This window comes from Aphelocoma coerulescens, assembly GCF_041296385.1.
Source record: "Aphelocoma coerulescens isolate FSJ_1873_10779 chromosome Z unlocalized genomic scaffold, UR_Acoe_1.0 ChrZ, whole genome shotgun sequence".
NCBI classification, from domain to species: Eukaryota; Metazoa; Chordata; class Aves; order Passeriformes; family Corvidae; genus Aphelocoma; species Aphelocoma coerulescens.
The window spans coordinates 17,860,430-17,875,560 of NW_027184085.1; the positions used below are offsets into that span (position 1 = coordinate 17,860,430).

Below are 15,131 nucleotides of genomic sequence, written 5' to 3' on the forward strand. Positions count from 1 at the left end.
TTTCTGTCATTACCATTTGAAGTGCTTTTTTTCCAGTTCATGTAGTAAGAGAGACCTGTGTTAAGCCCACCAAAATGGTACCCTGTAGCTCATTGCATGTAGGAACAGTACCCAAGTGGTGTGCAGAAAGGCACTCCTAGCACTAACTTACTCACAGCATCCTTCTGAAGAAACTGTTCCCAGCAGTAGGTTTTGGATTCATGCTGGTACACACTGGTGTGAAAGACTGGGGACCAGAAACTGAGAAAGAAAAGAGCTAATTTGTCTGTCTTGCTGGAAGTCCCCTCTGTCGGTTCACACAGAGAATACTCATGTTTTGGGTTCCATCATTGGCCTTTGATTTTTTTCACCTTGTATGACATTTGAGCAAAGTCTTCTGTTTCCTGTGGTGACCCTAGCTCAAAAACACCAGGTCTCAGTTCTAAATTAAAAGGCTGCAGTCAGGTCTGTGAGCAGCTTCCACTTGTCTGATGGTCAGACTCCAAGACCTGATGCCATAACCTATTGGGAAAAGTGATATCTGTATGGGATCAGAACACGTGCACTGAAACAGTGCTGTATGCCAGGAAATAGTACTATCACCAGGAGTTCCCTGTAGAATAGTTTGTGAGCAATCACTTTAAACTCACTCTCTTTTGGAGACCACAAGGAAATACCCTAACCTGGAAGCAGGCTTTTGTAATGCAGCAGTTCAACAGACCCTCCTAAGCAGGAGCAGGTAATGGGTACAACAGGATCTCAACTGAGACTCACAGCAGAGTCTTTCAGGAAATTGCTAAAGACTTTCCTGCTTATACCAAATGAGAACCTCTTGACTGTGAAGTGGTATAGGCAATGCAGAGACAGCAAGGATATGTGAGCTTGGTTGGAAAGTGGGTAAGTGTGGACACTGTGTGCCCTCTGATGCAAGAGAGACAGGGCCTACAGGCAGTTCAGGTGTGTAGCAGCAATGCATTAAAAAAAGGACAATTTGATGAGAGTTTAGGACAAGGTTTTTAATCTTCTCCCCAACTTCTGTTACTGTAAGGAAAATAAAACATATAGACTTATTTTGTTTTTTCTTAAAAACACCTGAAAGAATGGTGGGTACTTAACCAAAAATAAACAGTACCAGTGTTGTCTCCGATGTATACTTGCAACAAGAGGAGACATTTGGTTCTCTAGATTGGAGTTGCCAACTTCAGCTTCAGGTACTACAGCAGAAAAGAAACCTGTGGGTAATTAATTTATGTGAATGAAATGGTTTTTCTGCTAATGATATTTAGCCAAACTTGCTGAAGAAATAACCCAGTGTGTTACCTCTACCCACTTTTGCAGGGATGCTGTTATAGATGTATTTGTTTCAGTCACTGCTTCAGCTCAATTATTTGCATGAAATGAGCTCTCATTTTTCTCAGTACATTGGAGCTGAACATCTCCATAGCAGTTTCCACTCTGTTTTATATTACCATTGTGCAATGTCCTCTTTATTTGTTTATAGTTGTGTATAATACAATGGCTTTCAGTGAGACTATAAGAGGGAATCTAGAAAACATCATTTATACTTGCTTTTTTCTTCAAAAATATAGTGGCAGAAGTAGAAAAGGAATGCTGACAGCTCAATATCACCTATTATAAAATTGCTTGTATTTTTCCAAAAGCGTATTAATTTCCCACAATTTATGCAGATCATGTGAACTCTACATGACCCTCCATCAGCCTGCAAATGCAGTATACCGTGGAAAAATACTAACTCTGGCTCATTAGCACGGGTTGCTAGATGCCCATTCAGTTTTCAGTATGACATTTCGTTAATGATGCCAGAAACATTTTATATTTTAAATTGTGTGGTTTTCCTAGTACATTTAAAAAGAAATCCTTTATTTTCTGTCAAAGTGCAGCAACTGAAACTGGAAATAATGGTTAGCAACTCTGAAAAATAACTTGTCAAAATGCCCTTGATGTAATTCTTAGGAGTCTTAAACTTATGAATAAATAGATATTTTCAAGAAAATAGAGCTCATGCATATAAATGTGAAGTACAACTGGTTTTCTTTTAGATATTCATTGGTTATTTATTCAGACTTGAAAAAGGTGTCTGTCCCTCAGTTTTCTAGCCCTAGGCTTAGACTGGCACTTGAGAGACACATAGTAGAAACCACAAGTACAAGACAAGGACACATTAGTGCCTTAAAGAATACAGTGTTGTCAGCAAATATTTAGTAATTTCAGCTGTTGGACCAGTTACATAAATCAGACAATATTCCCTTCAGAAAGATTCACTATTGAAAACACACATCCTACATTCTAACAGAAAAATATATCTGAAACCCTGGACATGAAAGTGTAAGAGAAATATAAAATAACTACAAAAGCATATGATCTGCTAGCTTGCCTGAATAATTCCACTATTAGTGCAATGGCAGCTTGTACAGTTTCAGAAATATGGCAGTCCTCTGGTAAGAGCCTCTCTTAGTGCCTCCTATCAATTACTTACCAAATCTGCAGTCTTCTGAAACATCAGTTCCTTAAAATGATGGTGATTTCTGGGCTGATTTCTTACTCTGCAAAAAGATAATGACGGCTCAGGTGCTGATGTTGACCGTGTTACATTGACTTTGAGGGACAAAAAACCCACACAGAGGATTAACTATTTTACAGAATGTTCAGATAAGTAGTTTTGCACAGTAACGGAAAGGCATGTGGGTAAAGGAGAGGTATCATGTATAATGGCCTTTGTATTTAAATGGAGATGTAAATGTGCCTGATAATACACAAAATGATCAAATGTCTTTCTAAGTTTACGGTGGAGTGGTTATGACACATTTTAAAAAGTTTTGTTAAATTAAAAAATCAACTATTTGTAAGAGAAACCTGCTCAGAACATTTCCAGAGAAAAGCAGTGCTCTAGAAAGCACTAGTAAGTGCAAGCTTAAATGCTTTTTTTAAGTGAGCACATTCTGGTGTAGTTTTGGGTGGAGAGGAAAGGAAAGAAGGGCTGTGCTCTCTTATCCCCATGCTACAAGAGTAGAACTACAATGATGAAGTGTGATAGAGCTTCTGGCTTGACCTTCTACATAAATATGATCAGTCAGTGGAAGGTCTTGTGTTTGCAACAGCAGTTTAATAAATATAATCTCATGAAAATGCTCAGAGATAAATCTGAGGTGAATGAATCTCAGCTGCTGACCAGGAACAGGCTTCTCCAGTTGACCCCTAAGATTAAACAAAGACAATTCTCTTACAAAAGAGCTCTTACTGGTCACAGAGCACAAACCACCAGTTAGATTCACAACTTGATATTTGATGACACAAAATTTCACCATGAAGGAACCAGTTAGCATGGGAAGACACTAATGCTTGGTCATGAAAGAAGTGATCTCCCTCTGTTGAATGTTACATGTTTTTAATGTTGAGCTATACTTGGTTTTTTTGATGGACACACTTTTAAGCCAGATCCTACACAAGATTTTGTCAAAAGCTTTTGTCAAAAGCTTTTTCATTTGCATTTCATTAAGAAAATTACTTATTTAAAAAAATACAATGAATCATTACCTACCACAGTTGTTAGTAAGAACTGGAATAGTTAAAATATACAAATCCTGATGTTGCAAAAATTCCTTTCCCCTATTCTTTGTTTTTATTAGTGCAGCATTTTTTAAACCACTCTGAATTTATTGTATAATCATACATTGTGGCAATAAAGCTTTGGTTTGCCCCGTATGTTTGTCTCATTTTAAATTTTAATTGTGTTAGTTTCTAAAATGTTAAGGAAGCATTTAAATAGAGGTGGGGCCCAGATGGATTAATGAGACCTACAGCTGAAATCTTAGCATACTAACATTAAGAGCATCATGACATCTTGGCATTTGGTGAGGAAATTAAAAAAAACCCAACCTCTCACTTGCTGATATGAAATGAAAATGTTATATCTCCTCTTGTGCATCCAACTGCACCAGCAAGTGAAAAGGTGTTAATAAGGAAGAGTATTGAGCAGGGTGATTCTTCTAGCTGAGAAAAACAGGATGTATTTATGCATCATTTCCAAATGGAGTTCTAGACAAAGAGTAGGTAGCAAAAGGACCATATGTTCTAAAAAAAAAAGAACCGTGAGATCTCGCATGGCATAATGACAACTGTGGAAAGGCATATTTATTAGGAAAAAAAGAAAAAGAGTAAATATTCACAGAGAAGAGTGGATTGGTACTGTTCTAAAGCATATAACTCTCCCCAGGCTATTTGTCTTGGTTACTCTCTGCAGCCATATCCCCTTGAAACGCAGTGTCTTTTGTCTCATTTGACTTTCAGACTGTGTTGAACCAAAGTTCATGCAAGAGTCCCTGTTTGGTCACTGAAAACATAGGCAAACCTGATGGAAAAGAGATGGTTTTGGTTTGCAGTACTTCTTCTGAGTAAGTAATTTGAGTGATTCATTCCTAAGCATTATCATTTTTATTCTCAGTGCTGGAGGGGAGGATTGGCATGACAGTGTGCTGTGAATGCAGAGTGATGAATGTAACTTCAGACTGTGTCATTATGTGCATTCCCATCAGAGAGAGAATAAAAACAACTTTCTTGCCTGAATTGTGGAAATAAACCCTCAGGATTTTTACTGATGCAAATGGATACAAAATATAATATTGACCAGCTCTATCAACCTGTGTGAAATGACTTTGCTATCGTATTTCCATCCTTTCTGAAGACTTAGTACTTCTTTGAAAATCTTGGCAAGCAGTGAAATTAAAAATTATAGCAGGCAATGGGCAACACAGAGGGTTGTCTGACTGACTGTAAAGTATTGCTAGGCTAATCTGTACAGGTTTGAATTGCAGTTACTTCTGTTCTCCTGTCTTTGAACATTAATTTAGATGTATGCCTTCTGTTTCTTTTCTTCTCCCTATTTATCACCAACATTAAACTTCCAGGAGGGCAAAGTTTGATGCCTAGCTTAAGGCAGTAAAACAAATACAAAACAAACTGTGCAGTCCCCAGGATTTCAGTGCTTATTTGCTGACAAAACAACAGAACCTAAGTCTAGCTAGTTAGCCAGATAATTCAATTCACAAGAGGATGCAAATCTATTTATACAAAATTATATTTATGACAACAACCTATTTTGGAGACAGAGAAACTTATGGAAGCACGTGTCTTCAGTGCAGCAAAGTCCTAGTCTTTAACTATCCCTCCTGAATCCAAAACAAACAAAATATTACATCTCCCCTCCAAAATAGATTTTACAAAATAGACAGCCTGTTTGTTTACCTGAAGTGCAGGCCAAAAGTCTTTTAATGTACATTAGTGAGAAGGTGGAAGTAATTCTTAATGGGATCCTGACCTAATTAAGAAAATACGAAAATCTTCCCTTGGGTACGTAGATTGTATGTAGGTTAAACATTCATTCTCAATCCCTCATGTCTCTCTCTCCACTGAGAAGAATATGAAATTATACATGGATTTGCATTTTGAAACTGAGCTCACAGAAGAGACAACTCCTTTGACCCTTTACAGGTGAGGAATCCTTACTGAGCTGCTGACTACTCACGATACATCACGCACTATGAAACACATCTGTCTCTTTCATAGGAATACTGCTTCTGCCAGCTGTTAACCTGGCTTTTGATTAGTCAGTGGAACAGAAAAGACTGAAAACGCAGCAAGAGATGAAATTGGCACCTGTGGGACAACAGAATAATAATTTCTGTTCTAATTATACATAATGACTAGGTTGAAGTTCACCCTTTCCTTGCAAGTCTTATTTCTGAAAATATTCCCAATAATGTTTCCTTCCTGCTGTTTTTTCTTCATTTCTTGTGAAACATAAAAATCTTTGTGAAGATATGCTTCATGTTCAGCCTTACCTGTGGGAGCAAAGGAAGGATGCATAGTTCATACCGTTTGCCTTAAATCTTTCAACAAACTGGAACTTCATCCAAATAATCAGATGTTTTCTTCAGTAATTTCTAAATATTCATTGATTATGGATATGATCCTGAAGCTTTGAAGAGTAGAAAGGCTTCCTTCCTGTGTCCAGAGAGTTTTTATTCTGGTTTCCCACAGGGCAGGCACTGATGTTTAAGGCCAGATCAATAATGGGAACATCCTTGAGTCTGATCAGGTAACACTGGATACTACTACCAGTCAGCTCTTACAGCTTCTCAGCAAAACATGTTTATAGAGATGTTTCAATAAAATAAGGTGCTATTGGTAAAAATATTGCAACAAACTTTGGATAACTTGACATTTTTCAGTTGCTCTTTTTCTTGATGCATTATGTTGTATGGTTAGTTTTCAATTTGAATTGTGGACTGAGGAACACATATTTCAGTGGTATTACCAGCTCTTTAATGGAAGTTCTGTGAGGGTATGTTATGTTGACAGCCTGGGGATCAAAAGTCAGTTGTGTTTAGTCTACTCCATGTACTAAATGCTCTTCTTGTAATGCCAGTACATTTTCTAATCTGTGACATCTCTTCTAGCATCAGTACCCACCAAAATACCAAAAGAAAGAGGAAAAAAAACTAGTAAAAACTTCCAGATAGCAAATATATGATGACAGAATTTAATTTTAAGCCAACTTCATATACCATTTCAATGCTTAACTGCACCCTCTAAGGTATGGTCAGGCTGTTCTGAAGTGTTAACAGAAGATAATATTGTAGGTGAGTTATTAATAATGATGCATTTGTATCAATAAGAATTGTTTATAATGGAGAACTAGGCTCCATGTATAACTAGGTTTTCATGTCTAATTTTTAATGGAGTGTCTTTCTTTTGAAATTTCAATGCTTTTTAAGTAATGAAAAAAAAAAAGAATGAAATAATATGGCTGGATATGCCTCAGTGGTGACTCACCAGAGCTTCTGTTCAGTTACATCATGTCCTTCTCTCCTGGGCACAGGATTCCCCTTTGGGACTCCAGCTTCCAAAGCTGAAAGGTTTCTACGTATTTCTACATATTACTCACAGGAAAGCTTATGAGTTGTCATAGGACATGAAGTATGAGATAGAATATGAAGCTTCTGTAATGTAACTCATATGAAGCACCCGAGAATTTTTACAAATAAAAATATTTGTATTTTAGCTGGAGTGTTTCAGGTTTTGAGTCATCATCTAAAAGTTTAGGATTTCAAGACAAATAAAAGAATACTGATCACTCAAATGCAATCACTTCTTTTTATAACACAGCAGCTTTCTGTGCTGCAGGCTGGTAGCTCTGCACAAAAGGAGACTTACTATGACTGACATATCACTTTTTTTTACTACTCTGCTCTTCAGCATTTAATAGGACACAAGGTTGATCTGATTATGTGCCCAAACAGCGCGTACAAGCGTTACTTTCTGTTGTGACTCCCTGTAAAAATTTGAGTGTTACAGAGGATACAAAGTTTCTGTATGGAAGTATGGAGGCTTTCTCTATGGACTAACTTATTTAGCACCTTTTGTTTACTTCTTAATGAGAATGCTTAAAGCAAGAAACATCAGGAAAAATATGTTAATGATTGAGGCCACTTATTCAATATAGGGTCTCTGGATAACTGCTGGTGTTAAAGATGGGATTCATCTGACCCATTTTAGAAGTTTACTTTGATGGGATGAGTTGTGCCCTCCATTTCTTTTTTTACACTGAGCAGAAAAGTACAACTATTTCAGATGTAAGCCTCTGTATTTATCAGTGGAAACCCACTGTTACTGTGGAAGACTAAAGATTTTATTTGACAGGGAATGGAAGAGAATAACCACTCAGGGTCTTTCTCTCACCCTCCTCCTCTCTGGAGAAATAATAATCTGAGGACCAATGTGGGCTGTAGAGACAAAATCTTACAAAAGAAACCAAGGTAAATCACACTGGTCAGATTGTGAAAACAGCTACCACTAATGAGCAGTCACATTAACTATTACATACAACAATGGGAATGTTTCTCTCAGCAATGCTTACAATCTGCCCCTGAGATTTAAAGGCAATGTTGGAGGAAAAAAATTTAAACAAAAACATGGATTGGGAAGGGTGGAAGTAAAAGGAGAGACAAAAAATGGGAGAAGTAATAGAGGAGAAAATCTGAGCAAATGGTAAGTTTCAATGTTGAATTTCATGCTTAAGATCCTGAAAAGGTTATGAAGCTCATCTGAGAGAGGAGATTGATTGAAATTTCATGATTATAACATCATGCAAAATATGATAATTATGTAATTTTTTCCTTTGGAAAAATTTTATTGATCTAAATAAGACTTTTATAAAGACTTTTCTGCATTGTAGCAGAGACTTTCTGATCAAACTGTGTATGTATGGAGACTATTTACTGCTTAACACTTACCTAGAGTACTGAAGAAGTGCCCAGTCTTCTTAATTTGTATTAGGATTTAAACCTCTGCCACCTTCACATGTGCCTTGAAAAGATGATTTGGTTATTCTGGCACAAGATAATCACATGGATAATCACATGGTTTGACTAAGGCAGAAGTATGCAAGAGTTATCGCCAGGAGACTCCTTGGACTAACTCAGCCCTCTGATTATTACCCAGTGCTGGTTCTCCAGGTCAGCAGTGAAAAACTAGGTAAGAGAAGTCCTAGGGCAACCAAAAAGAACTTCAGAGCATTGGGGCAGCCAGTTGAAGGGACAGGAGCACAGATGGTGTTTTTCTTAACTCCTTTGGTAGCAGGAAAGAATGCCAAAAGGAAAAGGAAAGTCCATCTGATAAGCATGTGGCCTAAAGACTGGTGCCATCGGTGGAATACTGGGTTTTTTAATCATGCAATGGTTCATACAGCACCAGGTATGCTGGACAGAGATGGAGTTCACCTGTTTAAAAAAGTGAAAAGAATTCTCGACTGTGAGCTGTCAGGGCTGACTGACAGGGTTTTAAACTAGGTTTGAAGGGGAAAAAGCTAACACCAGCCTTGACAGAGATAAACCTACGGGTGGCATACTGGTGTTGGGAGTGAAATTGACACCCAGGGAAGTGCAGCTACACCCTGCTGACTCTGAGCTGTGCTGGCCATGCTGGAACACACTTGCAGTCTTATGGATATGACCCAAGGACTCCTGAGGTGATATAAGCCAACAGGGAAACACCAGAGAATTATTTAAAAGGAATTAAGGCGCATTCTTCTAGGAAGGTGACCGGTTGACAGCCCATCTGAGGTGCCTGCACACCAATGCATGCAGCATGGGCAACAAATGATCCGCCATTTCTAGCCACCATGTTGCTAGAAAGCTATGACCTTGTTGCCCTTGCTGAAACCTGGTGGGATGAGTCCCATGATTTGAATGTGACTATCAATGAGTACAGGCAGTTCAGAAGTGACAGAAGAGGAAGGACAAGCAGAGGGGTTGCCCTCTACATCAAGAGTGATTGAGTGTGAAAAGTTGTGTCTGAAGAACAGCCCTGGGCAGATTGAAAGCCTGTGGTAAGAACCAGAGACCGAGGTAACAAAGGGAACTTTGTGCTTAGCATCCACTTTGGGCTGCCTGAACAAGAGGAGCCTGTTGATGAAGCCTTCCTGCTCCAGTGACAGGAAGCATTGTGTTCACAGGCCCTTGTCCTGCTGGGTTACTTCAGCTACCCCAACATGTGCTGGAAAATAAGCACAGTGAGCTGTAGACAATCCAGGGGACTCTGGAATGCATGGAGAACAGCTTATTGACCCAGGTAATAGACAGCTCTACTGGAGGGGTGGCATTACTGGACCTGATGGTCATCAGTGCAAGTCAGCTAATTGGGGACATCAAGATTGAAGGCAGCCAGGACTGCAGTGATCATGAACTGGTGGAGTCGGCAGTCCTGAGGGGTATGGGACAGATGAGGTGTAAAGTCAGCCCCCTGAACTTTAGGAAAGCAGACTTCCAGCTTTTCGGGGGAGTCTCCTGGGAAACTGCCTTCAGAGAGTGGAACAGCGCTGGAAAACTTTGAAGGAAATCTTCCATAAAGTGCAAGAGCTGACAAATCCCAGGAGCAAATCGGTCAAGGAAGGCAAGAGACCAGCATGACTGAGTAGGAACCTGCTGGAGAAACTAAAAGGAAAGAAGCAAAAGCACAGGCAGTTGAAGGACAGGCAGATGTCCAGGGAAAAGTATAGACGTGAAGTACAGTTGTGTAGGGATGGGGTCAGAAGGACCAAGGCAAAGGTGGAGCTGAACTTGGCAAAGAACACAAAGAATGTTACAAAGGGCTGGTATGTTAACCAGAAAAGGAAGTTCAAGAAGGAGTAATGGCCCCTGTTAAACAAGGCTGGTAACAAGAATGAGGAGAAGGCTGAGGTACTCAACAATATTTTTGCCTTGGGCTTCAGTGATAGCCTTTCCTCCCACACTTATCAAGTGGATGGACAGTAGGATGGGGACTAGGGGAGCAAAGTCCCTCCCACTGTAAGTAAAGATCAGGTTCATTACCACCTGAGGAGCCTGAATGTACAGAAGTCAATGGGATCTGGTGAGGTGCATCCCAGAGTCCTGAGGGTGATGCAGGTTCCAAGCCACTCTCCATGATATTTGAAAAGTCATGGCAGTCCAGTGAATTCCCAGGTGACTGAAAAAAGAGAAACATTGCGCCCAAGTTTCAAAAGCATAGAAAGGAGAACCTCAGGTACAGTCAACCTGTCAACCTCAGCTCTGTGCCTGGGAAGATCGTGGAACAAATCCTCCTAGAAGTTGTGCACATGGAAGATAGAGAGGTGATTTGGGACAGCCAGCACAGCTTCACCAAGGGCAAGTCCTGCCTGACCAACTCAATGGTCTTCTGTACTGGAGTGACACCATCAGTGGATAAGAGAAGGGCTGTGGGTGCCCTGGACTTCTGTAAAGCCTTTGACATAGTCTTCCACAACATTCTTCTCTATAAATCAGGAAAAGAGGGATTTGATGGGTGGACTGTTAGATGGATAAGAAATTGATTGGATGGTCACATCCAGAGGTCAAGGGCTCAGTGTCGCAATGGACACCAGTGACAAGTGGTGCCCTCAGGGGTCTGTACTGAGACCAGTGTTATTTAATGTCTTCATCAGTGACACAGACAAAGGGATTGAGTGCACCCTCAGCAAATTTGCAGATGACCCCAAGCTGAGTGGTGCTGTTGACACACCTGAAGGATGGGATGTCATCCAGAGGGACATGGAAAAGCTGGAGAAGTGGGCACATGGACTTTTATGAGGTTTAACAAGAGCAAGTGCTGGTGCTGCACGTGGGTCAGGGCAATCCCTGGTATAAATCTAGGCTGGGGAATGAACAGATCAAGCGTGGCCCTGCTGAGAAAGACTTGGGAGTTCTGGTGGATGAAAAACCTACCACAACCCAACCATGGGCATTCACAGCCCAGAAAGCCAAAAATGTCCTGGGCTGCATCCAGAGCAGTGTGTCCAGCAGGGCCAAGGAGGGGATTCTGCCCCTCTGCTCTGCTCTGGTGAGACCCCACCTGCAGTGCTGCATCCAGCTCTGGGGTCCCCAGCACTAGAAGGACATGGACCTATTCCAGTGAATCCAGAGGAAGCTACCAAAATGATTAGAGGGATGGAACATCCTTCCTGTGAGGAAAGGCTGAGAAATTTGGGGTTGTTCAGCCTGGAAAATAAAAGTCTTCAGAGAGACTTAACTGAGGCCTTTCAGGACCTGAAGGGAGCCTACAAGAAAGATGGAGAGGGATGTTTTATAAGATCATGTAGTGACTGAACAAGGGGGAATGGCTTCAAATTCAAAGAGCGGAGGTCAACAAGGCCAGTTTCTCTTTAATATTGTTTCCCTTCATCCTTCCATGGCACTTGAAGAGTCGAAACCATGCAATACACTAAACTGGGTGCAACACTCCTGGAAGGAATACAGAGGTCTCCAGAGTTTGCAACTTGCCATCAGTAATTGCTGTACTCCATCTTCTCTCCATTTCTGGGAAAATACTTTTTAACAATTCATTATAAATTCATCCTATAAGCACTTTAATTGAATGGCTGTTGTGGACCATGGAGTATGAATCTGGTGTGTGCATGTGTAAACCAAAAAATTATTCAACTAAAGGAAGAAGTCTAGTGAGAGTTTGGATGACATGTTTTAAAATTGAATGATACAATTCAGCCTCTTTCTTAAAGAAAGAAAAATGAAAAGATGTTCTTCCATTTTAAATATTTCATACTCATCTGGATTTATTTTCCCTTCATCAATGCGATTCTTCCAACACCTTTGATCTTATGTGGTTTTTTCCCCTCCAAGATTACCTGCTCTCTATACTCTCCTCAAGTAGTCTGAGCAATGAAATTTTAAAAAATGTTATTTTCTTATGTTTAGTCAGTACCTGATATTTGGAAACTGTGTGCAGTAGATCAGGAATGTGTCTGCCTTGGAAACCTGAATGCAGGTCCTAGTGTATGTACATATTAACAGTCAGGATTCTGGCCTGCAGGACATCTCTATTTCAACAACTGCTCTTATCCAAATTCAACTGAATTTCAAAACAGATGCAAGAGTAGCTGCATAAGTGTAATAGGTTAGCCTTCTGTCGTTGTTAACAGAAACTTTTTTCTTTTTTTTTTTCCCTGAACATGTGTGTTCTGTTGGAACTAAAATGAATTTGATAATCATTGAATCAGCTTGAATGACCACAGCCAGATGGAAGACTGATCAGGCTGGTAAGGCTCCTCACCTGTACTCTGTGTGACTGATACAAATTCAACCCGGTTGCATTTTCTTCTTTGTTTCATTTCACATAATTCTATCTGAAAAGAACAAAGCAGGATATTTCCTGTAAGGTTGCCTTTTCTGTGAAATATGTTGGATGCAAATGAAGCTGTACAAGGTATTATGTATATCCATCACACAGCTTCAGTCAATGTATCTTCAGGAAAAGCTAAAAAGAGCAGCATGGAGGATTCACAGGGTATGACAATGTACGAGTAAGATAAAGGTTTCCCTAAAGCAACAGGGTTAACTAGATCCTGCGAGGATTAGTTTTCCAAGAGTTCATCCGTTTGGAATCTCTCATAGTTCTTACTGAAAATTAAATTAACATTATTCATGAAAATTACCTAATTCATTGGCTTTTTTGCTTACTTTAGTACCTACAACCATATGCACAGCAATGAATAAATCTTCTACATTTAATTACTCTTGCAAAAAGTCAAAAGAGGTTTCAGAGACAGCATTTGTTTTCTGCAAAAATAAAAAAAATCACAAAAGAGCTTTAGCTCCACAATTAATTCAAGTTCTTTATGACTGTTTCTTTCCAGACTAAACCAAACCATTGTGTTAAACAATGCAGAAACACTTTTCTGACTATATCATAGATTCTTATTTCACCAAGACTTAATTTATTCTTTTTCTGTTTTTCTTTTTTTTTTTAACCAATTACAATTTTGTTTAATTTTACTTAGGAAATGTCCCTTTGCCTTTGCTTTGTCTCTTAATATGTTGCCATGCAAAGAGGTCCAATCTTCATTAGAAATGGATTCTGAGCAAACTAGAAATAAATGAGTAATGGAAAACTAGGTAGGAGCAGGATGTAACTACAGGCCATGAATTTCCATGAGTGAATGCAAGGATGAAAGGATTTGGTTCTTCTAATCCATAACATGAGTTCCCTGCTACTCCTCCTTTAGCCATTTATTTTTCTCAGGGATTTGGCGGAGCTACAGACCTTGACTTCACAGTTCTGCATAACTCAGCTGCCCATAATCAAAACAGTGGGAGTAGAGACCCTTGTAATCAGCATGAAAATTAAGGAGGTGAGAAAAAAACAGGAATGAGGAGGATAGAGACCAACACAATTCAAGGTACATTTTCTCTGCACTCACTTCTCTGTGCAAAAGACAATTACTAGCAAAAGGACATGATTCTTCAGACATTTTAAGACATGTAAGATCTCAAGAATACTAGATTTTTTTTCATCCAGTTTATTTAATGGACTGTTTTAAATTGCAAGAAAAAAACTAGATGTGCATTTCTAATTTTTTTTGATAGTTCAAACCAAATTTCAGTTTTATTTGTCATGGTAAGGAGGAGAAAGGAATGGGAGCTGAAGCAGCTAAATTCTCTGACTATAATGACTAGCAAGCAAAGGAGAAAGAGAAGGGACACTAGAGTACATTGCCTGCAGGGGAGTTCAGCAAGCAGAAGAAATACTTTCTTAAGGGGCCAGAAACAAACACAGAAAAGTAACATAGCTTGAAGTCAGCCTCCAGCATTTGGACAGGTGCTCAAAAAAGTAAAGGTGAGTTCAAACAAAAAATTTGAATTAGAAATTCACTGTGAAGTGTAAATATTGGTGTCCAGAATTTCACCTATGCTAAATAAAACATGACAAATTTCAGAAAACTTCAAACACAGCACAACCTTTCATTAAGGCTGTTGAAACTTATGTTAGCATTTGGAAGAAAAATGAAATAATATGCTTGCTATTAATTAACTTGGTGATTCCCAGTAATAGGATTTGTTTGATTTGTTTGGGAGTATCAGCAACATTGTATGATTATAACTACATAAATTATGCAACAACTATAAAATAGTGTCCTTGATTTTATAGCTCAATCCTCAGTGACTACTTTTATCAGCATCCCATGGTGACTTAATGATTTTTCATCAGCCTGTCTTTTATGATGCAGAGAACAGCTGCCTTTCTAGATTAATTTTCAACTTTTATAAAATTAAATATTTGATTTAGAATTTATTTGTACAACACCCCTCAATACTGTGAAAGTTCAGGGACAAACTACAAACTCTGCTTTTGAGAAATAATCAAAATTGTATTTCACCTTCTACGTACACTACTGGCCCAAATATAAATTTATTAATGATGAACATAGGTAGAATCTGATTTTTACTGTACTAACTGGTCCCCTTCTCAACTTTACTCAACTGTGACTGAATAATTTTGCATGTATGTCCAGCAGATAACACCACTCTTTGGAGAGGTTGTGTGCTTGCTAGGCAGAGGAAACTGGACTAATGATTGATATTTCCTTTTAAACTACATTTCCATGACCCTGAGGGTATAAAAGATCTTTAAAATGTTACCTGTACCTGTATAGAAACACCATCACAAATGCTCCTGGCATATGGGCACCATAGGGTGAGAAGGAGCTCTGCAGGGTGACAGAACAGCTTCTGGAAGGCTTTTCTGACACACAGAAGCTCCCTCACAGTGTTTCAGTGCCACAGCTCACTCTCCTCTTAGGGCAT

At 39.2% G+C, this 15,131-nt stretch overlaps 1 long non-coding RNA gene across 1 annotated transcript in view; it reads right to left on the bottom strand.

The window, feature by feature from the left end:
* Nucleotides 1–912: 912 nt before the first annotated feature.
* The window catches only part of LOC138103771 (uncharacterized), a 52,309-nt gene continuing 38,090 nt past the window's right edge, over nt 913–15,131 (bottom strand). Inside the window, exons 6-7 of the long non-coding RNA XR_011147845.1 lie at nt 2,477–2,543; nt 913–1,211 (exon numbers count right to left, since the gene is read on the bottom strand). This is a non-coding gene — a long non-coding RNA (uncharacterized lncRNA). The remainder of the gene's footprint in view (nt 1,212–2,476; nt 2,544–15,131) is intronic.